The sequence below is a fragment of the Carcharhinus amblyrhynchos genome, chromosome 6, assembly GCF_965287045.1.
Source record: "Carcharhinus amblyrhynchos chromosome 6, sCarAmb.v2.hapA, whole genome shotgun sequence".
NCBI lineage: Eukaryota > Metazoa > Chordata > Chondrichthyes > Carcharhiniformes > Carcharhinidae > Carcharhinus > Carcharhinus amblyrhynchos.
The window spans coordinates 34670884-34696945 of NC_137329.1; the positions used below are offsets into that span (position 1 = coordinate 34670884).

At 40.9% G+C, this 26062-nt stretch overlaps 1 protein-coding gene and 1 pseudogene across 4 annotated transcripts in view; both read right to left on the minus strand.

Moving 5' to 3' along the window:
- The window catches only part of trim66 (tripartite motif containing 66), a 210952-nt gene that overhangs the window by 159703 nt on the left and 25187 nt on the right, over nt 1-26062 (minus strand). The window lies entirely within an intron of this gene.
- Nucleotides 20034-20504, minus strand: LOC145343648 (large ribosomal subunit protein eL24 pseudogene; annotated as a pseudogene).

The following is a 26062-nucleotide window of genomic DNA, read 5'->3' on the forward strand; positions in this document are numbered from 1 at the left end:
TCATCCCTCAGATGAGTCATAAGTAAAGAAGTTCAAGGCAATGGTAATTTTGACAGCCACTGGCAGAGCATGCAATCATAGCTTTGAGGTGAGGCTTCTGTGATATAGATACAAATCTCTATGACCATCTGGCACCTGTATTGAGCATTTGGCCTCCATTGTCTTCCTTTTCTCTCCAATTTTCTTCTGTTACATGAGGTCCTGTCCTTCATGCAGAGGGTGTTGCCTCCTGTCACCACTGGTCGAAAATCTGAGTGTCAAGTGGAATACTGCCATGACGATTCAAGGGGAATGGGACATTTTGCCACAGTTTACAGGGTGCTTGAGGGACTGTACCTAGAGTATGGAATACAGTTTTAGTCTCCTTATTTTAGCAATGGTACAAATGCATTAGAAGCACTTTAGAGTAGGCTCACACAAATGATACCTGGGTGGTTATCTTCTGAGGAAGGTTGAATAGGCTGGGCCATTATCCATTGGAGTTTAAAAGAATGAGAGGTAATCTTGAAACATTTATAGGACCTGAAGGGAATTGACAGGGTGGATGCTGAAAGGATCTTTCTCCTTGAGAGAGAGCTAGAACTGGGAAGCACATTAAAAGCTATTCAGCCCATTGAATCTGCAACAACTCAACCCGCCACAACCTAGTCAGTATGAACTATTAATAAAGTATATTTATTAATTTGAAAGCAAGACAAAAACCACATAAGGACTATAATACTCCATGACACCGAGGCTATATACAATTTTACATGAAACTATCCCTTGGTCCCCAAAACTACTTAACGTTTCCCTGAATTCTCAAATACCTAATATTAAGTAACTGAGCTAAATCTAGCAAATAATTACACAACCAGATTAAAAGGTGGCCACATCTGGGAAATAGCCTTCTGATCTTGAATTGAGTGTCGATTTTTTAAAACTCCAGTCGCGGATCACCCAGTTCTTAATTTCTGACCTACATTCCCTTCAGAGCTATAGGTTCTCTAATATCTCCACTTTTTGAAAAAAGCCAACCATTTGAGCAGTCTTCACATTTTAAACAGTTCTCCGTTGCTGCTTTAAGAATCTCATTGAGGTTACACTGATGCCCTATAAAAAAATCCTGACTTCTTTTAAAAAAAAAACAGCTTTTGCAAACTTTCTTCCTTAGCGTACACTTAATCCAATTCCTTCCAAGCAAGTGCCACAGTCTCTGCTTTTAAAATTTTATTTTCCACTCTCAGGCTCTAATCATCCTCAGTTTCAGAGTAACAGCATCAGTTAGAGCCAACCCTACTGATTTGAAGCACTCTTTCCTTTTGTTTATCCATTAACTTGTAACCCTGCTGCTGATTTATGTTTTGGCAATTGTGAGTTAGTGTCTGCAAGCATGTTCAAATTTCAACTCTATTGTGGTTTTGACTTATTAACTTTTCAATTTCAGAAGTTTGAACACATCTGGAGTTGAAACAGTACTTTCAAACAGCAGAATTACAAACAGCCGCACAAGTTTTATTGGACTTGCCTACTATCATCCCTGAAGATGGCAGCTTTCCTATGCCATTCTTGGTACAAAAACACTAACCAGGCAGCATCAATACCACTCTCATAATAATAGACCCACTGTTTTAGGCACAGTTTAAATTCACTCTACACAATAGAACAGGTAAATAATTTATATCAATACACTTATTTAGTGAATGCTCTGCAGAGAAATTCATGTCTTTTGCCAATGTCAGGGTGCAAACCAACCCTGTATCTGCAAGAATAATTCCTTTATCAGACTAAAAACTGAGTTACTTCATCCTCAAATACAATACTCCCATGCGGCAGGATTTTCAACAAGCCCCATCGTGTGTTTTGTGGTGACAGAGGCAGTCTGCCATTGGTCAGCTGTGGGATGTTCTAGACCTGCCACTGTCAACAGGGTTTTCTCTTGTTCGCACCCTCAGCCTCCTGGGAACCCACAGTGGGATCACCACTGGTGCAACCAGAAGATCCTGGCAGCAATAATGGCTGGAAATTGCTGCCCATAATCTTTTATATTCTGATTTACACCAACTATAATGACATCAGATGATACCAGTTCAAGAGCTTCACTCACCAGTATTCTCTGGAGAAACACTAGACACTTCCATAAAGGGTACTTGGCTTAGCTTTCAATCTCAATTGTCTGCCTTCACATGCCCTTCTTATGGCAAAGTAAAAAAATTGGTCTCCTTGAACCATTTATTGCCCACAACATCTCTTTCACTACTCAGAAGCATCTGTCTTTCCATTTCTGCCATTTCCTTCATTTTAATCAGTGTTCTGTTTATTAACACTTCTCTCTCCAGTTTGCAAAAAGTTTACTGCCACCTATGCATTTGTGGGATAGTTGCAAACTTCTAGCCACTTCTTGCCTTTTATAAATTCCTAAAGGAACACTATTTTTAAATTCTACCATTAACAACAGCAAGGTTTTCAAAAATCTTGATCTAGCCTCATTGCCCTAAACAACTGAACAAACCACTGCCCCCCCACCCCAAGCAAATGATTTTGCCACTTCAAGAGTTCTAAATTTTTGCCCATAAATTTCTGGAGCATTCTCATATGTATTAAACACAGTGGTCTCAACAATAACAGTCTGCTGACTTCATCTGAATAAACGTCCAACACTTTCCCCACCAAAATGCTCTGTAATAGAACTGTCCAAATTTCTTCAGGTTATTATAACTTCACAGCAATTTTCTCAACTGTAACACAGAGGACACAACTTTCCAGCCATTTACGCGAGCAGGGTTTACTGGTCCTGCTGAAGGTGCACCCCGCCATGGGTTTCCCAGCAATTGGGGGGCGGGGGGGGGGGGGGGGGGGGAGTTGACCAGAAGGTCCACTGCCAGCCAATGGTCGGCCACCTCCACTGCCATGAAACATGTGGAAATCTCACCCAAAATACTTGTTAATTTCATCATGGATTTAGGCACTAGGCCAAATCAAATCTAGGAGTTAAATCTGATCTATTGTCAAAATGTGTCTACTACTAATCCATATTTAGGTAAATTAAAAAGTTATTTTCTGCCCAATTCAAATTTCCTGCCTTTCATGGTCACTTAAGGGCCTCAATTGGCCTCCATATGGGAAGACTACCCACGTCTTCTCACCCCAGACGAGAGTGTGAGACAGGAAGGCTTCAGGATCTCAACCCAGGACCTTCCTGCCTGATCACATGGCCACCCACCTTCAAATTTGCCTTGGGAGGAGATTAAGCAGCAAGTTGCCAACATGTTTCTAGGTTTCAAATTGCATTCTGGCTTCCTAATTACCCATAACTGCAACAATGGTTATTACAAAAGGGCTGGAACACAAGGAAATAAATTATGTGATAGTTTTATAGAACTTTGTTTAGATTCCACCTAGAGTAGAGTACTGCATTCAGTTTTAGGCAACGCACAACATTGCCTTGCATTTCTTTGAGTGTAGGAGATAAGGAGGTGTTGGGGGGGGGGGGGGGGGGGGGCACGGGTGATCTGATGGAAAATGTTTAAAAAATGTTTAAGGATTAAATAGGCTAAATATAGGGAAACTGTTTAGTGGGGAAACCGAGAACAAGGGTCGTATTTTTAAAATTAAGAGTTAGTCCACTCGGGTCTGAAATCAAATAGCACTTCTTCCACACCAAAGAGCTAGTTGAAAGCTGGAATTATCTTCTGATGGCTGTGGATGCTGGGACAATTGGAACCTTCATAGGCTGAGATGGATATGTTTTTGTTCAGCAAGGAGTAAATGTATGCAAATGGAGTCAAGGTACAGATCAGCCATGATATAACAGAACGCAGGTCCAAAATGGTTGATTGGTTACAATTATAGGACCAGGATTATATATTATAAAATCATATAAACCCTACAGTACAGAAAGAGGCCATTAGGCCCATCAGGTCTGCACCAACCACAATCCCACCCAGGCCCTAACCCCATATCACAACATATTTACCTGCTAATCCCTCTAACCTACACATCTCAGGACACTAACGGCAATTTTTAGCACGGTCAATCAACTTAACTCGCACATCTTTGGACTGTGGTAGGAAACCCACGCAGACACGAGGAGAATGTGCAAACTCCACACAGACAGTAAACCAAAAAACAAACTAGCCAAGAGTTTGTACAGTAATACACTGACAACACAAAAGCCATCATCTGAAGTTTTCATTAAAATCCACAAAAAAGGTCACTGGCCCTTGAATATCCAGTTCATTAGTGCATGTGTTAAGTGTGCATATGCAGAGTTTGAGTGACAGAAGGACAGCAATACATACAATACAGTCTGCTCTGACTATTCCCAATTATTGTTAAACTAGCATTTGCAAAATAGGGAAAAGAAAGGTATGAACCTTTTATTTATCCATTGTACACATGACAAATCCTGTAGCTATGCTGAAAGGAAATCAAGGTTACTAAAGAAAATTGGTGCTTTAAGGGGAAAACAAAGTGGCCACTTAGTCAGAATTCGTGCACACTGGAGTCTCACACTGAAAATCAGGCTGGAGGTAGAAGCTTGGATTATTATTTCACCTGAATGCCAAACTTGACATGTCAATGCACATAATGGGTGGAATCATACGAAAAATGGCAGTGTTGGGTGCAGTGTGAAAAACAGTGTTTCGTACCAACAACACACTTTCAGATCAAATCTTACATCTCATTAGTATCAACCTCTATTACCCCGAGTTTCACGCCACACCGGCGGAACGTTCCCTCTGATTTGCCAGTAGCGTAATGACTCAACAGCTGCAGACACCGGGGAGCATCATGAAAACTGCTCCCTCCAAGCATTTATTCAACAATGGGGATGGCAGACAAGAAGCCAGCATCACACTTCAAGGAGGGGGCTCTGATCAGACTGCTCAATGATTAGTAGGCAGGCCTCTGGGTCACTTACCAGTGAGCACCTCACAGCTGACGATCTACTGCAGGTGGGGGGTGGAATGCAGCACTAGGTGAAACACTGGAGACCAGGACTCTGCTGAGCTCCAGGCAATAATGAGCTCCTAGGAGTGGTCAACCCACAGCTCCTGCAGCTGCAAAGGCAGAGATGATAGCAGCCCTCCTTGGACTGCAAGGTCAATTGGAGAAGTCCCATCGCCTCCTATCTGAGGAGATGGTGCCATCACTGCAGCGCACCAAGGCCAAAACTGAGGGTGATATCCACAGTGGAGGCCTTGGGGCAAGATGAGCACTCCATGGCAGGAGATGCCTGCACCATGGCTCATGATGCATTTCATACCACTCCACTGGTGAGGAGCCAGTAAGATTGGAACTCAAACTCACCAGCACAAATCACATTCTGCTGCAATTCCCACTGAATACAGCCTCAAAATTGCCTCCTATATCCCAAAAATGGACTTTACTAATTGCTTTAGTAAAGCTACTTTACTAACTAGAGCAGGAGAAGCACAGAGATAGACAACAACACCTAAAAAGAGTGGGAGGAGGATGACGACCAGGAGGAGGAGTTAGCCTGCCCAGTCTAGTAGCAAATAAAATCGGTTGGACTAAAACCTGGTGTTGTCAGACTTTATTGTGTTTACGCCAGTCCAACGCCGGCATACCCACATCAGTCTAGTAGCACCAGAGCTGACCAACCACTGAAGAAAACAAAAAAAAAAATCAAAATTTGTCATTATTCAAAAATAGGGATTTGATTGGTCAGCCAGTGAGTATTTCTTATTTATCTTTCAAACTCAGGTAATTTTTGTAAGGTTTAATTAGTAGTAAAGTTTGACTAACAATGGCAAATCTATTACATCGATTGACGAGTATTTCTTAGTAATCTTAACTTTGGAATTTCAATCAGCTGTGTAGAACATTTGTTGAAGTAAAAATATGCGCACAGGAAAGATTATACACAAGAATTAAAATGTAATCAGTAAAATCGTCAAGATAACTGATGACCTCCTTCTGCACTGTAGGATTCTATGATTCTATAAGGCATGTCTGGGGACTTAGAAGGTAAAAGCGGAGGATTCACAGCCTTGGCAATGGTCCAAATTCAAGATTTTTGCAGGCAATAAATCATCCAAAATTCTAAAGATTCTGGAACTGATCCTGCAGATTGGAATGTAGCAAATGTAACCCGATTGAATATAAAAGTAGGGAGGTCTTGCTGCAGCTGTATAGGGCATTGATGAGGCCGCAGCTGGAGTACTGTGTGCAGTTTTGGTCGCCGTACTTACGCAAGGATATTTTGGCCTTGGAGGGAGTGCAGAGGAGGTTTACTAGGCTGATACCGGAGTTGAGGGGGTTGAGCTATGAGGAGAGGCTGAATAAACTAGGCTTGTACTCGTTAGAGTTTAGAAGAATGAGGGGAGATCTCACTGAGACATATAAGATGATGAATGGGATGGATAGGATAGAGGTGGGGAGACTCTTCCCGCTCAGAAAGGACAGTAGGACTATGGGGCACAGCCTCAAGATAAAGGGGGGCGGTTTAGAACAGAGTTGAGGAGGAACTTCTTCACTCAAAGGGTGGTGAATCTCTGGAATTCTCTGCCCGTTGAGGTGGTGGAGGCTGCCTCGCTAAATATTTTTAAGACGCGGGTTGATGGGTTTTTGATAAGAGAGGGGATTAAGGGTTATGGGGAGAGGGCGGGAATGTGGAACTGAGCCACGACAGATCAGCCATGATCTTATTGAATGGCGGGGCAGGCTCGAAGGGCTAGATGGCCTACTCCTGCTCCTATTTATGTTCTTATGTTCAAATACTAAAGGGATAGACAAAACAGGGAACTACCACCTTTTGATAGCTTGACATCAACAGTACACAAAATGCTAGAATCTGCTATAAAAGGATGCAATGACTGAATAGTTAGAAAATAATGAACTAATTGGGGAGAGTTAACATAGATTTGTGAAAGGGAAATCTCGTTTGATGAGCTATTTTTGAGAATGTAACACGCAGGTTAGATAAGAGAAAAAACAACAGATTTTTAGAAGGCTTTTCAGTAAGGTCCTACATAGGAGATTAAGAAGCAAAATTAGAACACATGGATTGGAGTACCATGTCCGCTTGGATTGAGAATTGAATAATTGACAATGTAGGAATAAATTGGATATTCTCCGTTGTGTAGTTGTGACTAATAGAGTACTGCAAGGGTCTATGAGTGTGCTTGGGTGAAACTTTATCAATGAGTTAGACTTGAGGACCAACATAATGTTTTCAAGGTTGCTGATGGTATAAAACAAGGTGGGAACAAGAGCTATGAGAAGAATGCAAAGAAGTTCAAGGGGATTTAAACAGGTTAAGGAGAGTGGACAAGAACATGGCAGGTGGAACATAATATAGAAGAATGTGAAGTTAACAACTTTGCTCGAGAATTACTCTTTCCTACCAGTGAGAAAGTGAAGTGTTTGTGCCCAAAAGGACCCCGAATATCCTTGTTCATAAGTCAATGAAAGTTAACATGAAAGTGCAGAAAGCAATTAGCAAAGCCTTTATTGCAAAAAGATTTGAGAACAAGATTAAATAAGATTTCCAATATTATGGATCCTTGGCAATACATATCCAGAGTATGGTGTACAATTTTGGTCTCCTTAACAAAAGGATGGATATAATTGCTATAGATGGAATAAACGAAGGGTCACCAGACTGATTCCTGGGATGATGGTATATTGGGAACGGGCCTGCATTCTCTAGAGTTAAGAATGGGATATGATTTAATTGAAACAAAATTCTTACAGCCCTCAGCAAGATGGGTGAAAAAGGGAGGTTTTGCATCTACCTGGTTCAAAGTTCTAGAACTAAGAGACACATTTTCAGAATAAGAGATATGCCAGTAAGACTGAGATAAGGAGGAATTTCTTCACTCAGGAGGATAGTGAATTTTTGGAATGGTCTACCCAGAAGGCTGTGGGGTATATTCAAGATAGGGATCAATAGATTTCTAAATATTAAAAAGATATTTAGGGATCTGGGACTGGTGTGGGAAACTGGCATTTTGAGGTAGAAGATCGGCCACTTATCTAGTCAAATAGCGGAGCATGCTTTAGGGGCCAATATACTCTGGCTCCAATGTTTCCAATGTAACTGAATGCCTAAAATGATTTTTAGTATCATTAGTTATTCTTCAGTGATAAATTCCATTTTTGGACTTGTATATTTAAAAAATTCTAGCATTTCTTAAAGTTCTCAAATACATTAAAATCAACATTGTTTGTAAAATTAAAGGATCAAATAGGCAGAACTCAAAGCAATAGCTTTTCCTTTTGAAAGGAGTAGATCTGCACAAATGCTAGCAAGAGTGAAGTGATTTAGAATCTGCTTCTTAGCACTTGTTCATTTGTCTCTTATAACTGTTAGTTAAATATATCAGTCTGGCAAATTCCCTGCCTTAATATTTATGACACTTCTGATTTCCAGACATGTTATAAAAGTAATTAGAAAGTAAAGCTGGAGTTCCAAGTTCTGCCTCCATGGCCAACATCAGACAGGCTACAAGCTACACAATTCAGTCAACCACAATTTGTTCCACATGTCATCACCCACATCCATATATGAAAATCCCACGAGATTTTGGATGACGTGAGCAGCATGATCTCCCTCCCATTTGTTGCTATGCTGATAGAATCATTGCTGCCATATTTTGCACAGGGTCCATAGTGGAGAAGCTATCCCTGTAGGTTAGGTTGAGCACCAAGGCAGTGATTTGCACCTAAAGAACCTGCACTCTAATGTGTATGTACACCTACAAAAGAATTGTGATGTGCCCATCCATTTAATAAAGGACATTTGAATCCTTATTGGATGGTATCAGCTAGCTATCCCCTCTCAGAATGCAACACTTACCACTCTGCTAGTGCCCATCAGATAGCCAACCCAGCTCAGATGATTACAATAGTATGAAGCAGGCCATCTAGGTCTAGAGCTGTTCAGGGTTACTCTTCAATGCCATCCGAAATCTTAAGTAAAGGTTAGCAGGTTTCCAGCACCCCAGCTGCAACCACTGGGGAAGCAGCTGAACTGAGGAAGGATAAAGGCACACAGATGACAGTATGGATCTGTTAAAAGCAAATCACTTTTAACTAACTTGATTGTAACTGGTTCAAAAAAAAAACACAATGAGGGTAATGTGATTGATCAGGTATACATGAAATGATTTTTTGGAAGATAAGTGCTGCATAATATATTTGCTAGCAAAGTTGAAGTATATGGAATAAACATAACAGTGGTAACATGATACAAGGTTGGCTGACTAACACTGTGTGGAGATGCCGGCGTTGGACTGGGGTGAACATAGCAAGAAGTTTCACAACACCAGGTTAAAGTCCAACAGGTTTATTTGGTAGCAAAAGCCACCAGCTTTCAGAAGGCTGGCTGCTCTTTCGTCAGGTGAACGGGAGTTCTATTCAAACAGTGCATATAAAGACAAATTCTATTTACAAAATAGTGGTTGGAATGCAAATCTTTACAGGGAACCAAGTCTTAAAAAAGGTGCAGACGTGAGTAGAGAGAGTGTTAAGCACAGGTTAAAAAAAAAGAGATATATGTATTATCTCTAGACAGGGCAGATAGTGAGATTTTGCAAGCCCAGGCAAGTCATGGGGATTACAGATAGTGTGACATGAACTTAGGAGGCCACTTGAGGTTGTCCTCATGTGTGCGGAATTGGCTATCAGCCTCTGCTCAATGACTCTGCACTGAGTGTTGTGAAGGCCGCCTTGGAAAATGTTTACCCAAAGATCAGAGGCCGAATGCCTGTGACCACTGAAATGTTCCAACAGGAAGAGAACACTCTTGCCTGGTGACTGTCGAGTAGTATTCATTAATCCGCTGTTGTAGCATCTACATGGTCTCCCCAATGTACCATGCCTTGGGACATCCTTTCCTGAAGCATATCAGGCAGACAACATTGGCCGAGTTGCAAGAGTATGTACCTAGTGGATGGTGTTCCTCACAAGATGATGGCATTTGTGGTGTCGATGATCCGGCACAGCTTGCAGAGGTTGCTTTGGCAGAGTTGTGTCGTGTTGGGGTTACTGTTCTCCTGAAGGCTGGGTAGTTTGCTGCGGACAATGGTTTGTTTGAGGTTGTGCGGTTGTTTGAAGGCAAGAAGTGGGAGTGTGGGGATGGCCTTGGCGAAATGTTTGTCATCAATGACATGTTGAAGGCTCTAGTGATGTCGTCATAGCTTCTCCGCTGCGGGGAAATACTGGACGATGAAGCGTACTCTGTCCACCGTGTCCCGTGTTTGTCTTCTGGAGGCTGGTGCGAATTTTCGCTGTGGTGCATCGGAATTGTCATTCAAGTCATCAAGTGCCATATCCTGTTCTTATGGAGGGCATTTTTCAGCATCTGGAAGTGTCTGTTGCAATCCTCCTCATCTGATGAGCAAAAGCAAGGAGGTCATGACGAAACTTTAAATATATTATTAGGTACTGGTGGAATTTCTTAACTCTGAACATCACGACCAACTCCACATCGCAGGTCAGCAGCAGATTTTCCTGGGACTGTAACGTGCTAGAGTGTTCAACAAGGAAAGCCACGGATTGAGAGAAAGCCCACTCTCAAGGCTGATCCTATTTCAGTAGTTGATGTAATACAGCCAGGATAGAGGCAAGGTTGGGGTATAAATTTTCAGTAACCAGTTACTGACCCCATAAATTACCTTAGCTCCTGGATAGGCACGGAAGCCGGGACCTGCACCTTGTCTTCTAAAGGACGTAGAAGTCTGTCTACTCTGTAGCCTAGAAAGGTCACTTGGGGGATCTGGAATACACATTTTTCCTTTCTTAGACACACACCTGCCTTGGAAAATCAACTACAACTTCTGAAGGTTCTCTAGGTGTTCCATATTCATTTTTCTGTTTACGAGGATGTCATCCAAATAAATAGCCTTCTGAGGTAGACCTTGTAAGATATTCTCCATTGTTCACTGGAAAATTGTACAAGATGACTAAGGTCTTTTGAGTATGAATTGTTGAATATTTTTGGGAATTCTTGTCTAGCTATACAAATACGTACGTACATGTGACCCTCACATTTCAAACACAAGTGTTAACTCTGCCAACTTTGCATACAAGGGCTCAAGGCATTGGGTATTTATCCAGCTGTGAAAAATTGGTTTACCATTTGTTTAAAATCCCCAAAGGCAGGCTGATTCATCTACCTTCAAAAATTGGTAAAACCGGTGCTGCTCATTCCACAATTTGGACTGGTTTGATGATTCCTTCAGGCTCTAGTCTGAATTTCAGTTGTGACTTTTTCCAGCAAGGCAAATGGTACTGGACAGGCATTGCAAAATTGCTCAGTCACTTCCTGGTCAATATGCAAGGTTGCCTTAATTTCTAGTCCCTAGGCCTTCCAGGAAAACTTCAGGATATTTAAGCAGGACTTCACTGAGGCAACCATTCTCTAGTTGAAAGATGCTAAGCCAATCTAGGTGGATTTCTTGCAACCAATTTCACCCCATTAGGCTTTGACTCAAACCCTCCACTACAAAAATGGTAACTAAATCTAGTCATAAGAGGCAGTGACAGAGGTTGTACCCAGAATTCAAAGGTTCCCCTGTATAGGTTCTCAATCTTGCCAAAGTCTTGATTAAAGTTAAAGGTCAGAATCCACAGCGAATTTTTATAGAACACTGATTCTCCACCCACTGATACAGCTGCACCCATATCATCCTGCATTGGATCCAATGGATATCTGGTACTAATTTGGATATTATGCAATTTAATTGTTCTAAATCAGATGAAGATGGGCCTTTCCTGGAAATGACCCATAGGCCAGTATATATATTCTACAGCTCCTTTGGCATCTTGACTCTGCATAGTGACAGTAAATACAATGTACCACTGGGTGGGATTCTGAAGAGACTTGATTGTTTGGTCACTGTTTCACTTTGCTTTGTGGTTATCCTGTGGGCAGACCTGATGTTACATGTAACTGGATGGTTCCTGAGTGAGGCTACCCAAGCCTGTGATTGGGTGGTGATCCCCAAACTCAGTCAAACTGGCCAGCGTGTCCAATTCCATTGCAATACTTTGCAATTCCTATGTTCCACTTGCAGCATTTTCCAAAGCTAAGGCCAGCTGTGGCACCAATTTGAAGTCACGTTTAGCTTCAATTAATAGGCATTGTTAAATAGCTACAATATTAAGCCTGAATACCACATGACCAAAAGCATCTTGTTAAGGTTAAATTACAGTCACATGCTTCTGCCAGTCATCTTAGCCTAGTTAGGAAAACTAACTGTAACTGATTCCTTTGGCTCTTGGGTTGCAGAGCAAAACTTAGTGTCTCAGAATCAGAGGTGGCTTCAGGGTCATAAAGTTCAGTCATTCTTCAAAGCTTTAAGTATCTGGAACCTCAGGGAAAGTTAAACTCAGACACAAAATGCTGAAGCCCAAAAAGGCAGTCAGGGGAAAAAAAGTAATGCATGTGTTCCATATATTGGGTCCAGTCCTCAGTGGCAGGGTTGGATGAGTCTAGTCTTTCAAATAAAGGTATGATGCACAAAAATAGCTTACCCCAACTTAGGCCAACTGTTGTGAGCAAGTTACTTCAGAATTGCGATTTATCTCACTGCCACTGAAGCAACTCCCAAGAGACCAGTGTCCCTTCACAAAATCCAGATTCATTTACAATTGTTAGTAATAATCAGAAGGTACCATCTAGTACATAGTATACACCTGAGTGCCAGTAACTCAGCCACCCCATGTTATATACCTCAGTAAGGCTCCAGGATTGGACAGCTTTAACTTCCTCAATCATGGAGCTCATACCTTAAACAGGTCCAACTTATTAAAGCCATTACAATTGACTTCAGGTGATGAAGGTAGATCAGAGAATGTGGGACAGTTTTCCTTGGGTGAAAAGATCAAGAGAAGATTTGATTGAGGTATCTAAAATTTTGTGGATTCTAGACAGTAGATAAAAAAACTGTTCCCATTGGCTGAAGGATCATGGGCCAAGGACACCAAGGTGATTGCTGCTGACTCTTCAGCCAAAACGAGAAAGGCATTTTTCATGCAGCAAGTGTACACGAACTGGAATGCACTGCTGCCTCAAGAGGGAGGTGGTGGGAAATTCATTAGTGACTTTGGAAAGGGAATTAGATTAGCATCTGAAGAGGAAAAAAAATGTCTGGTTGTAGGAAAAGGATAGGGAAGTACTAAGAGTTAAATTGCTCTTTTAGCAGGAAGTGGAACATTAAGTGGCCTCCTTCTGTGCTGCAACCATTCCATAATTTTGAGATGACGTGATGATCAGAGCTAAAGAAAGGAAGGGTAGAGTTATCAAAGTCAAAGCATTATTGCAACTGTACAAGGCATTAATGAGACCACACCTGAAGTACTGTGCACAGTTTTGTCCCCTTAAGGGGAGATATAATTGTATTGGAGGCAGTTCGGACAAGGTCCATTAGACTGATTCCAGAGTAATGGAAGATAAGTTGAGCAGTTTAGACTTATACTCCCTGGGAGTTTAGAAAAAGGAGGTGAGATCTCATTGAAGTATAAAAGATGGAGATTGACGGAGTAAACGTAAAGAGGATGTTTTTTCTTGTGGGATAATCTAGAATGAGATGATATTGTTTTAGGGTAAGGGGTAGCAGATTCAAAGCAGAAATGAGGAGAAATAATTTTTCTCAAAAGGGTCATGATTCTATGGAATTCACTATCCTAGAGCGTGGTGGATGTCAGGACACTTAAGTAAAAATCTGTCTATCTCATTTACTCAATGGGTTGAAGAGTTATGGAGAACGGACAGGAAAGTGGAGTTGAGGCTGTGATAAGATCAGCCATGGTCATGCTAAATGGCAGAGTAAGCTCAAGAGGCTGAATTGCCTACTCCTGTTCCTAGTTATGATCTCATGGGTAGAGCCTGGGCAGAAAAGGGCAAGGTCACTGCCTGTGCAGTGTTTGCACATTCTCAGTGTCTGCATAGGTTTCCTCTGGGTGCTCTGGTTTCCTCCCACAGTCCAAAGATGTGTGGGTTAGGTTGATTTAGGCTTTAGTGTCAGGGATTGGCAAGGATTCATATACTAGGACACCTAGATCCCGCTGTAAAATTCTGCAATCTCTCTCTCCCCTTTTAGAAAGTATGCTACTTTTCTCTTCTTCCTGCAAAAGTGGACACGTTCACACTACACTTCAACTTGCCAATTTTTTTGCCCAGTCACTTGAGACCCTTCTGTGCCCTTACAATTTCACATCCTCTTCACAACCTACTCTCCTAACTATCTTTGTGTCATCAGCAAATGCCATTCCTTCATGCAGGTCATTTGATATAGGTTGTAAATAGTGGAGGCTCCAGAACTGATACCTGTGTACTCCACAAGTTATAGCATGCCAATCTAAAAATGGCACATTTATCCTTACTTTCCACTCCCTGTTAGGTAACCCATCCTCTACACATTAATATGTTGCCCCCTACACCACGAGCTCTTATGTTGTGTCGTAATTTTTGTTAAGGTACCTTACTGAATGTGTTTTGAAACCAAATACACCACATCTAGGAGATTCCCCTTTATCCACGTTGCTCTGTTACTTCCTCAAAGTGCTCTGATAAATTAGTCAAACACAACTTCCCCTTCACAAAACAATGCTGATTTTGCCTGCTTGCATTAAGATCTTTTAGTGCCCTGCTATTAACTCTAATAATAGGGTCTAGCATTCTCTCCATGACAGACGTTAGGCCAAGTGGCCTTTGGTTTGATTTCTTCTGTTTTCCTCCCTTCTTGAATAGAGAGGAGCTACTTGTCTAATCTGTTCAATGGTTCTACCATTTTCCATTATTAACTCCCCATTTTTGCTCACCAATGCTGCCAGTAATTAAAGAATTACAGTTTAAATACTTGTAAAAATTCTTACCATGTGTTTTTAAATTCTGTACAATCTTTAGACCTACAACTAATCTTCAAAGAAAATACACTTTTTCTAATGTTGTCAGCTTTCTTCATTAGTTATAGATGGGACAAGGAGGTCTCTCACCAGAATGTAGGTTTAAGACATACTGGCTGGAATGTTACAGCCATGCACATCAGCGGGATTTTCCCATCCCACTGCTGTGAACCAACATTTGCTTGGGCACCAAATTCTCCGATCTCACTGCAGCAGGAGCGTGGTGTGAATGGCTGCTGAGATCCATGGGAGACCCACTGTCTCCTTTTAAAAGCCTATATTCATATCTGTATCCAGTTGTTCACTAGATTTCAGTCTCGGAGCACCCGGTACAAATTCCAGTTAGAATCTATGGTGGTGATTGTCTCTTTTATGGATCCATTGGCAAGCAAGTGCCACATTACACAGAGAACCAAATCAGGGAGCAGGGAATCAGGATTTAGTTCCAGAACCTTCTCAGAAACCTACTGGTAGCCATGAGCCTGAAAGCCTCTGTATTACAGTTATAATGCAAATAAATATTGCAGTTGTTACTTATTATTGAACAGGAATTACTATAGGATCTGAAAATCTTCAAACAGATATGGCCACAACAACCCACACACCATCACCTGCAAAGAAATTCTAAAGTCCACAGGGAAAAACATCCAAATCCCGAGCGAAAACCGATATTTCAGCAAAACATCTTAAGAAGAAGTGACTGACACAAACATAGTCCAAATCCCTGCTGGAAATTACAGTAGGCTTCACTCATTCAAAATCAACAGTAAATGCACCATCGTCCACTCTGCAGATCAGTAGATATCATACCAGCTGCATGCATCTCCTACAATTCACTTCACGTACTCCACCGTTCATTTCAACAGTTACTTCTTTTCTCATCTGACTTTCTAATGTTCTCTCAACCAAAAAGGACAGAACGCATTCAAAAAGCAATTACACAACTACATCCATTCTATTAACACTGCACATGCACCCTCCCAGCATCTTCTATCTAAATTTTTGTTTTGGTGATCAATTTTTAAACTGACATTTACATCACTGAGAAATTCAAACAGAGCCCAGACTACTGTACATCTCACCCTACCTCAGCTATCAATTCCAAATCACACTTCTCACCCCAACTGTTCAGTTCCCACATTTCCCACTACATAAATCCTATAAAACTGTTCACCCCAAATGTTCAGTAGCACTTCTCATACATTTTAATTCACTAACCAAAAATCCCCTTCCCAAAAGCATATCCACACCAAACCCATTTCCTTTAAAAGGAATATCATTAGAGAGGATCAATCCCTGTTCAATTCATTACAACAAACATATAATGAAGTGCATGAAGAAAAGATCTGTAGAACAAAGCAAATATTTCAATGTACTACAATTTTCTGTATTTTGGCAGGCTTTACCCATGGAATCAGCTTTAAAAAGGTCAATTTTATTAAATTTCAGAAATAGCACTTTAAACATCCAACTAATGGGTGGCATGGTGGCCAGCACTGCAGTCTGTCAGCACCAGAGACCTGAGTTTGATTCCCAACTTGGGTCACTGTGTGGAGTTTGCATGTTCTCCCAGAGTCTGCATGGGTTTCCTCCAGGTGTCCAGTTTCCTCCCACAATCCGAAAGATGTGCTGGTGAGGTGCATTGGCCATATTAAGTTCTCCCTCAATGTACCTGAACAAGCACCGGAGTGTGATGACTATTGGATTTTCACAGTAATTTCATTGTGATGTTAATGTAAGCCTATTTGTGACACTAATAAACAAACTTTAAATTAATTTTGATTTAGGCAGACAAAAACATCCATAACAGAAATTAAAAATGTACCACTTATATTTTGATACCAGTCACATCACAACTCTTGCACTGTTAGAGTTCCCTACCCTACACAAACCACAGACAAGCTGTACGTCATACAACTGAAGCTGTCTTTGCTGAATTGCGTCAACAATGGGAAATCTTTCAATCAGCTGGTTGAAGGTCCACCATTCTTCGTTAGTATCCCCAAATATTCAACAAGAGCTGCAATTTTCTTTCCTAACACAAAATCAATATCTTGTTTTATTCATTAAGGTATACAGAAGTTTGACACTTTTAAAGTGAATCGCAAGTGACGTTGCTCATGGAATGGTATAAACTGCATTATAAATCACACATAGGACAATAGAGTAACCTAAGTGAGTGAACATGTGGCTTACATATTGTATACCTGTGGTTTGACAGTGAAGTATGGGGCACTGAACTGCTTTACAATAGAAGAGATATTATACCACAATGCAAGAATTTCCATACCAACAATTAGTTTCAAGACTGATAGTTTATTCTCAAAATTCACTGTAAATGCAAGTGCTTCTAGGATATATGTCAGGAGATAATAATGCAAATAATTTCTAATACTGGAATACCATTGTGGCTTGGGTTGTGCAGGCAAATACCTTCAAAATTTACTTGAGACACAAGTAGATCATGTGGTGACAAATAAAGGCTGGTGACAAAAAGATTTTTTTATTGATGAATTATCTAGGAGACATCCAATGCTCTCCCTCATCTGTTCTTACCCAATCATTTGTATGATATTGCAAACATAAGCAATTCCATCATAGGAAACTTGTACTTTCAGAGTTTTTAAAAATTTTTAACTAAATAACATTCATATATACTGCATTTTATATTAAAGTTTTGATGTTAAAAAAAATCATAGCTGTTGGAAATCAAATGAAAACAGGAAATGCTGGAAATACCAAGCAGCTCTGACAACATTCGTCAAGAGAGAAAGAAGAGTTAAGTGACCAGATTTTTAGGCCCGAGAGCTAAAAATAGCCATATTTGCCTGCATTCAGTTCCCTGGTTCAGCCACACCATCCAGCCATTTTCCAAGTAGAGGAATGCGGGGAGGGGGCACATGATTTTCCAGCTGGCCTCCAAATTCCCACAAATGGAGCCACTGCTGCAGCTCAAATTCAGCTAGTGTAGGCACCTGACCCTCATTTGATGCTGACAGAGGATTTCAGAGGTCAGCAGGAAAAATCCCATCCAAAGTTATGGGTCGACAATGAAGGTCCTGATGAAAAGAATAATAAAATGGTTATAGTGTAGGAGGCCATTGTGCCAGCTTCCTGCAAGTGCAACTCAGTTGATCCAAACATCCTGCCTTTTCTCCTTGGCCCTGTAAACATTCATTTCAGATAACCATGCTCTTCTGAAAGCTATAATTCTATCTGCCTCCACAACACTCAGGCAGTTCATTCTAGATCCTACATACTCACTGCATTAAAAAATTTCTCATGTCACCTTTAGTTTTTTTTTGCGATTCACCTTAAAATTGTTGTCCTCAGCTTCTTGACTATTCACCCAAGGAGGTTTCCTTCTACCTGCTTGATCTTGAGCAGCTCTAACAATCTCCTTTCAGCCTTCCAGTCTAAGGAGAAGAGCCCCAACTTCTCCAATCGATCCTTGCAATTGAAGTCTCATGTCCCTGGAACAATTCAAACAAGTCTTTTCTGCCACTATTTTAATGCCGGGGGAGTTCAGAGCCAATGACAGCTCAAGTCTGCTTAGCCTCCTGGCATCAGCCAAGCCTGAAGGAAACCACATGGGTTGCGTTCAATGACTAGATTGATCAGTGTTTGATTATAGTAATTGTTTATCCACGTAAATACACTTGATTGCTGAACCCTGTGATTTAGGGAGCAAGAAACTGAAAAATTTCCAGAGGAAATACTCAGATTTTGGCTGACATCAGGGGCTATATTTTCCATCGAGGTGGGTAGCTTGGTTTAGCACACTTGCCTCAGGAGAAGTACTGTGAAGCCTAGCCTCTCCCAGAGAAGTTGGAAGTCAGCCACAGGGGCTGCTGCATGCAGTGGCCTGGTGGTAGTATTGCTGGATTATTAATCCAGAAGCTCAGCTAATGTTCTAGGGACCCAGGTTCAAATCCTACGTGGAACGTGAATTCACTCAAATATCTGGAATTCAGAATCTACTGATGACCATGAAACCATTGTGAATTGTTGGAAAAATCCATCTGGTTCACTAAATGTCCTTTAGGGAAGGAAATCTGCCGTCCTTACCGGGTCTGGCCCATGTGTGATTCCAGAGCCACAGCAGTGTGGTTGACTCTGAGCTGCCCTCTGAAGTATCCTAGCAAGCCACTCGGTGACTAGGAATGGATAATAAATGTTGGCCAGCCAACAAGGCTGCCCATGTCCTGTGAATGGATTTTTAAAAAGCAGGTTGCTTAGGCTGCCAAATGCTTTGGGACTTTGGTTTTACTACAACTGAGACAGTCTGGCCCTCAAGCTCTTACTCCATCTCACCCTTCACTCTGCCTGCTCCCCACGCTCTATCCATTTCAACTCAAGTCTTCGGTCCACCTTCCATGGCAAGCTATGACCCTCCAATTATCCCCTCGCCCTCTCCCATGGCCCTCATATCCTCCATAAGATGATACTTGCACTCTGTATAGAGCCAAACTCTGTAGTGACAACAGGGTGTTACAAAATATTTTAAAAAGTCAGTTCAATAAGTGCAATCATCCAAATATTTAAGCTATCAATAGCAGAAACAGCAAGCACTTGAAACATCTTTGTCTTCTGTAAATAAGCATTGCTTGATTGACAGCTCTGGTTCTCTGATCTTCTGTCAATTGTGCAATGTATTCCCTGGGATGTAATTGATTCAGCACTCTATAATGGACATCTGGACACTCAACCAATAGTGCAGAATGAGGCTTGGGAGAAAACTCACTGGATTCACAGTTAAAAAACAATACCCACATCCATGAAGGAATAAAAAAAAACTTCCTCCTCAAAACCCTGCAATATTTCAAATCATTTTTGGACTAATTGTGGCTTCCACTATTTTTGAATGAATCTTCCCCTGAAACAGAACATTTTAGAACCCTCCATTTTACAACTGTCCAACATCACCCCAGTTTAGAAAATCAAACTACAAGCCAAAACAGCTCTCAAAATATTTCTCCACACATGGAGATGCAACCAAAAATGAAGAGTGAACAAATTTCCAAGTAAGAAATCACACGGAAATAAATGTCATAAATTATGCCTCAGTCACTTTCGGTTTGGCAATACTACACAAGTACGGTGTGCAGTTCAGATGTCCATTTTACTAAACGGAGAGCAAACACTGTTGATCTTTATTTTACAGTTAACAATGTTTAGCATTTTCCACCAACACTTGGAGCCCAAAACTTCATTGGCTAGGCAAACTTCGGTCTGGATGCTGTTTTCTGAGTAGCTTTAGCTTTAGCTGCACTGGCTTTATTTGTTGCAGCTTTGGCATTCTTAGCCTCCTTGGCAGCCCTGATTGCTTGTTCACGTTTAGCCTTGCGCCCTCAGGCTTCTGATTCCTCTTAGCCATAACCTCAGCAAGAGAGGCACCAGTAAAGCCTGTTAGAACTGCACTGCACAATGGAAGCACTTCTTCTGAATCTCTTCAGACTGCCTTTTTTGTGCTTGAGCATGTACAAGACAGTCCAGTTGATCCGTCGAGCGTTTCTCTTAGAGAGGAAGACCGACTCGCATTTTGAATTCAGAAACTGGAAAACCTTCCCATCAATTCTGGCATAGTGCTTTTCATGACCCAAGTAGATTTTATACCCACTGAAACTGCACTGTTTGACCTTCATCTCAACAGCAAAGATGGCGCAGGCAGACATTGAAAAGATTTAGATGGATGTTATTAGAATTGATACAATGCAGATTTTTTAAAAATTGAGCAGGCTGTGGCTCTTGAACAAAGATGAGGAGAGATCTTTAAATTGTAAGGGTATTCAGTTTTGTGGATGTGAAGCAGCATACTACACTTATTTCTATATTTCTATTAACTTATAATAGCCACTAAAATGGCAAATTGAATAGAAGGAACTCTACTTTTTTTTAAAAAAATTCACCCGCTGTCGTATAGCATTGTTGTATTTAAAAGGGAGATTTGAGGCATACGTGATAAAGGAATAATGGGGTGAGGGGAAAATTTAGAGTGAAAGGATGGTGGTGTGAAGTATAAACACCAGGTTAAACCAGTTGATTAAATGGCCCTCTGTGCTATAATTCTACGCAACATCCCCTCATGCTTTCTATCACATGGGTCAATCTAGTCATCTTGTTCCTTGGTGACATGGGAAGACAAGGTAGGATAAACAAAATCTTAGATCAGCTTTTTTTTAAAACAAAGCCATTTACTGGTCTGGATAGAGCTAATTCAACCTCAAATGGTTAAATGTAGCAGGAATCTAGACAGTGCACAGTTCAGTTCATGTGTTTAGCCTGCAACAAAGCTGTCACCCTAGTACAGAGTTGACTTTCTAACATACCAAACCAAAAGTGTGCATTTAAAAATACTAAACTCCACAATATTTTAATAAAAGATTAAATGTGTGCAGTAAGAATGAAAGATTTTCAAATAGTTGCAAGCAACAGTAACAACGCTATTGCATGCCTATCAATTTAATTTTGCTACCTCCCTTCTCGTTTTTCCAGTTAAGGCATGTATCCAGGGCGTAGTCGAAAGAACACTATGTCCTTGAAGACTACCACTCAAATCTGCCAGTTTCAATTAAGTAAGATTAAAACTCTATATTTAGTCAAATATACCCACCAAGGTATAAAATGAAAACAATGCAGTGAGGAATCAGACATTTACGCAACTCAAAACTAATATTTGTATTCCATTAGTACTATTTGGAAAGGTTTTCCAAATTCAGAAAAAAATTCCAGATGAGACTTCCCATTTTCCCCACTACACTAGGCACTCACCTGCTCATGAATGTGGCGACAGGTATTCTGAAATCTCACCTTCTGTATCATGATCCTTCAAATTCTCAAACTCTGTGCACACCACTGCTTATAATTGCACCCAGTTCTGTTTTCAGGTTACCTTTCAGTTGGAAATAATTGATGGAAAAAGCTGTTTATTGCTCTTGTACTTGAGGATCATGGGAACCAACTCCTTTGGGTTAGGATCTAAAAATGGAATAAATGTAGCTGCTAAAAATGACTGCACTGTCCAGTCATGGCACAGTTATTAGGACATGGTTTCAATACAAGCAGGGGAATTGGAAAAATGTAAAAAAAAAGTATTATAAAATAAAAGCAAGTCTTTGTGGGACAAACCAGCAATGTCTATTCAAATCATTAAAGCAAAATACTCGTCAGACAGATAATAGATGTGCAGTGTGGATATGGGGGCATTTACTATATCTTAGGAATAGGAAAGCCTACGAGTCGAGTTGGCAAGAATTACAAGAAACAAGAGATTCCTGTTATTTGCTTAAAAGCCAAAGACCCACCCTCGATACATGAAAATCTCTTGGAACTGATGGACAGAAGGACATAGTGGGGACGATACATCTGTATCGACGACGACAAAGTACACACATGCATTTATACAACAGGCAAGATCGTACAAGTCTAAATTAACTGCAGAATCACCAAAGCATCCATAATTCAACATAAACACAAGCCTTATTAGCAGATACATTAGTATAGGTAGGCAATCAAATGGAAAAGGAACATCAGCAACATATTAGGGTGGAATCTTATGCTTATCAACCAATTGTTTGTGTGTATGTTCCATGGATCAATTTGTTTGCAGTTTGTGTACAATTGCAGTTCCACTGGCCATGCTCCAGAATGTGCTAATTTACTTGACAGTGCAAGATGCAGAAGCTTTTTAAGAAAAGAGACACCAGCTGTACACGTCAGAGTTCATTCTGGCAAATAAGAGAGATTCAAACACGTACATGTATTTTTTTTTTAATTTGAACAGGAACCAAATGGGCATCAGCCAGGACCTTGGAGAAATAATAGTTGGAATACTATGGCGACCGTGGTCCCGCCACCAGATTGTGGGGATGCAAACCTGCTTCAGTGGGTAGCAGGACCCAAGGGACCATTTTGTTAGTGGCAACCAATTAACTAGAGGCCTGGCAGCTCAGCAGAACCACCACTAGCAAAGGCCATTGCTGGGCTGCATCTGGGATAGAGGGACAAATCATGTAAAAGGAAATGGGGGAAGAGGACAGGAGATGCTGCTGCCTTGAGATGCCCATTCCCACCTCACAGGAGGCAAGCAAGGCTCTCACCGCTGCCCCCAGGAGCTTTCCGAGAAGCTGCTTGGCAGTCCCCCCAAAGCGAGTCCTTCCCATGCAGGAAAATGCAAATAAAAAGGTGGGAAAATGCCCTTAATTGGTTACTCAAGTATCCCAATTGGATAAAAAGAAATTACTACTGATGCTGGAATTTGAAACCAAAAGAGAAAATGCTGGAAAACCTCAGCAGGTCTGGAAGCATCTGTAAGCACAGTAAAGAGCTGAGATTGAGTCTAGGTGATGGTTTGTCAAAGCTAAAAGGCATAGAAATTGGGAGATATTTATACTCTTGGGCGAGTCATAACCACAGAAACAAGGGACAAGAACAGTCCATACAGAGAATAAAAGGTGTGAACAGCCAAATGGCAGAGAAACTGAAATCAGAGGGTAAGTTGTGACATATGAAGATGTGGGAGGGAGGGAGGGGGTGGGGGGAAACAAATGGGGAGAAAAAGGGGGATAAAATGGGGGAGGAAGAGGGGGGAGGAAAAGACAGACAGGCAGTGAAGGAGTAAAAAAAAAGGTAGAGAGAACAGTTAAAAATAAAAATGAAATGAAATGAACTGAAAACAAACAACAAAAAAAAGGGGCCGAGGTGGGGTAGAGCTAATCATCTGAAGTTGTTGAATTTGATGTTGAGACTAGAAGGCTGTAGCATACCTAGCAGGAAGATGAGATGATGTTCCTCCAATTTGCATTGAGCTTCACCTAGAAAATTGCAGCAGGGCGAGGACACATATGTGGGCATGGGAGCAGGATCATGTGTTAAAATGGCAAGCAACAGGAAGGTCAGGGTCCTGATTGCTGAGTACCTTCGGTCTGTGCGCAAAGCGATCACCCAGCCAACGTTAGGTCTCTCTGATATAGAGGAGACCACATTTGGAACAGGGAATGCAACAGACCAAATTGGAAGAGGTGCAAATGAAATGCTACTTAATCTGGAATGAGTGTTTTGGGTCTTAGATGGCAAGCATGGAAGAGATAAAAGGGGCAGGTGTTACACCTTCTGCAATTGCATGAGAAAGCGTCATGGATGATGGGAGAGGTGTTGGGTGTATCCCAATCGGACTCTGGCGGTCCATTTGCTACCTTTTCCACAGCTGGCAAAAATGGCATGGCAGCAGTTAGGAATCAGGCATGTCACATGCTTGCACCACTTTGCCTTCCCATCTCCTCGCTACTCCCCAAAGGGCTGGTAAAACTCAGCCCAATGTTACAAGGATATCAATATATCTGTATGTTCTTCAAAATTAAAATAGAAATAAATGAAAATTCAGATTTTCTGGTCATGTATTCCACCTGAACTAGTAGAGGAGCAACATTTACAATAGTCCTTGTTGACAGCAGAGTACAGCAACCACCTGATGAAGGAGCAGGGCTCCAAAAGCGCATGATTCCAAATAAACCTGGTGGCATGTGACTTCTTACTGTGCCCACCCCAGTCCAACACCAGCATTTCCACATCATGACAGCAGAGTAGGCATGACCAGCTGAATGACGTACTCCTGCTCCTATTTCTTGTGCAATCACCCATGTAAAAATAAGCTGTCATACATAATTCTCAGAACATGTCTTATGTTGGGGTTACTATTTTTATATGGGTAGACTGCATCTGGTTAAAAAGCCCAGTTTTAATTTTGGTTAGGAGAACATGGGGCTATGAGGTTCATAACAATTGCCCCATGGAGCATTATGAAGCGTTTTCCCTTTCAAGTTAAAGAGTGAAGGGAAAAAAAGACCAGAGTGTAATCTGGTACTTTGCTTGCTCTAACAATAGACATTATTTGGATTGTATTGATGAATTTTAAAGTTCCTCTGGCCTCTTGAAACTGGAGAGTTAAAAAGGAATGTGAAAAAAGAATGTCAAATGAGAATGTATTCTGGTAGTGCAATATCCTTTAGATCTATTTTAAATAGCATTTATGTACTTAACATCAAGTTGTCCATTATCAGCAGCCCTAATTAAAATGCTGGCAGCGCTCATGAAGCCAAATAGTTAAATTCAATTATAAGCTTTAGTTACACATATGTGATGGTAAACCATCAAAGGAAAATATTGCTATTTGGCAGATGAAAAGCTTGAAACTCTTCTTCCACCTCTTTCTTAGGGATCTGATGCAAAATACACAGTGTACTGTCCCGGAATAAGCAGATGCAACATTAGTTTGTCAGGAATTGGTACCATAGAACAATGTCACAAAATAATATATGCCAACAGTATCTGTTTACAGACACCCTCCTTTGCCCAAGAGAAACCAGAGAATTATTAGAATGAGATAACACTTTCTGAAAGAGGAGGGGGAAGAAAAAAAAAGAAAGAAACTGAGGTAAGAGAAAGAAAGAAAGGGTTTCAAATGTGTACCTAGTTAAACTCTCTAAAACACATTTCATGGGATAATTCACTATAAATGCAGTCCTGTAAATGAAAAAAAGAGTTTTTGAGTTAGAGTTTTTGGGGAGAAAAAGAATTCCTGGCACTTGCCCATAATAGTATACATTAACAAAAAGCAATTTGTGGCTGAGTTGTGAAATCAAAATTGCTGAACAATGTGTTGTTCTGCCATTATCCTCAGGTGTCACAAAATTGCTGGATTGGCATCACAAATATAGAAATATCAATTACCATAGAAAGTTAGTGCTGTGTTTTCAACATTGTAAGGTTCCTATTAGAAGTGTAATTAATAGTCTTGCCTAGCGTGCTACTCACACTTGAAGATCCATAAAGGGAACAAATAAGAGTTTGCTCCTACAAGTAGTAAATCGTTCCTGGAGGTGTTTTAAGTATGAATTTGCATCTTCCTTTTCCTCCCCTCCCATCCCCTCAATATTTCTTGTATGACTTCAATTCATCCTATTTACTTTCCTGTCATTCACTATTTTTCCTTCTATCCATAAATGTAGTTGGTTGGTCCTGTCATTCGCTAAATTTCCAGCTACCTCATTTGACAATATTATCAGAAGGCACTTCCAGCATTGTGACTCCAATTATTATTGCACAGCAAAGACTGAAGAAAACAAAAAGATTCAACTCTCAGCGCACACCGCAAGATATCCTGCTCCAGCAAATTCTGGACAGAATTCTCTGATCTTACTTACAG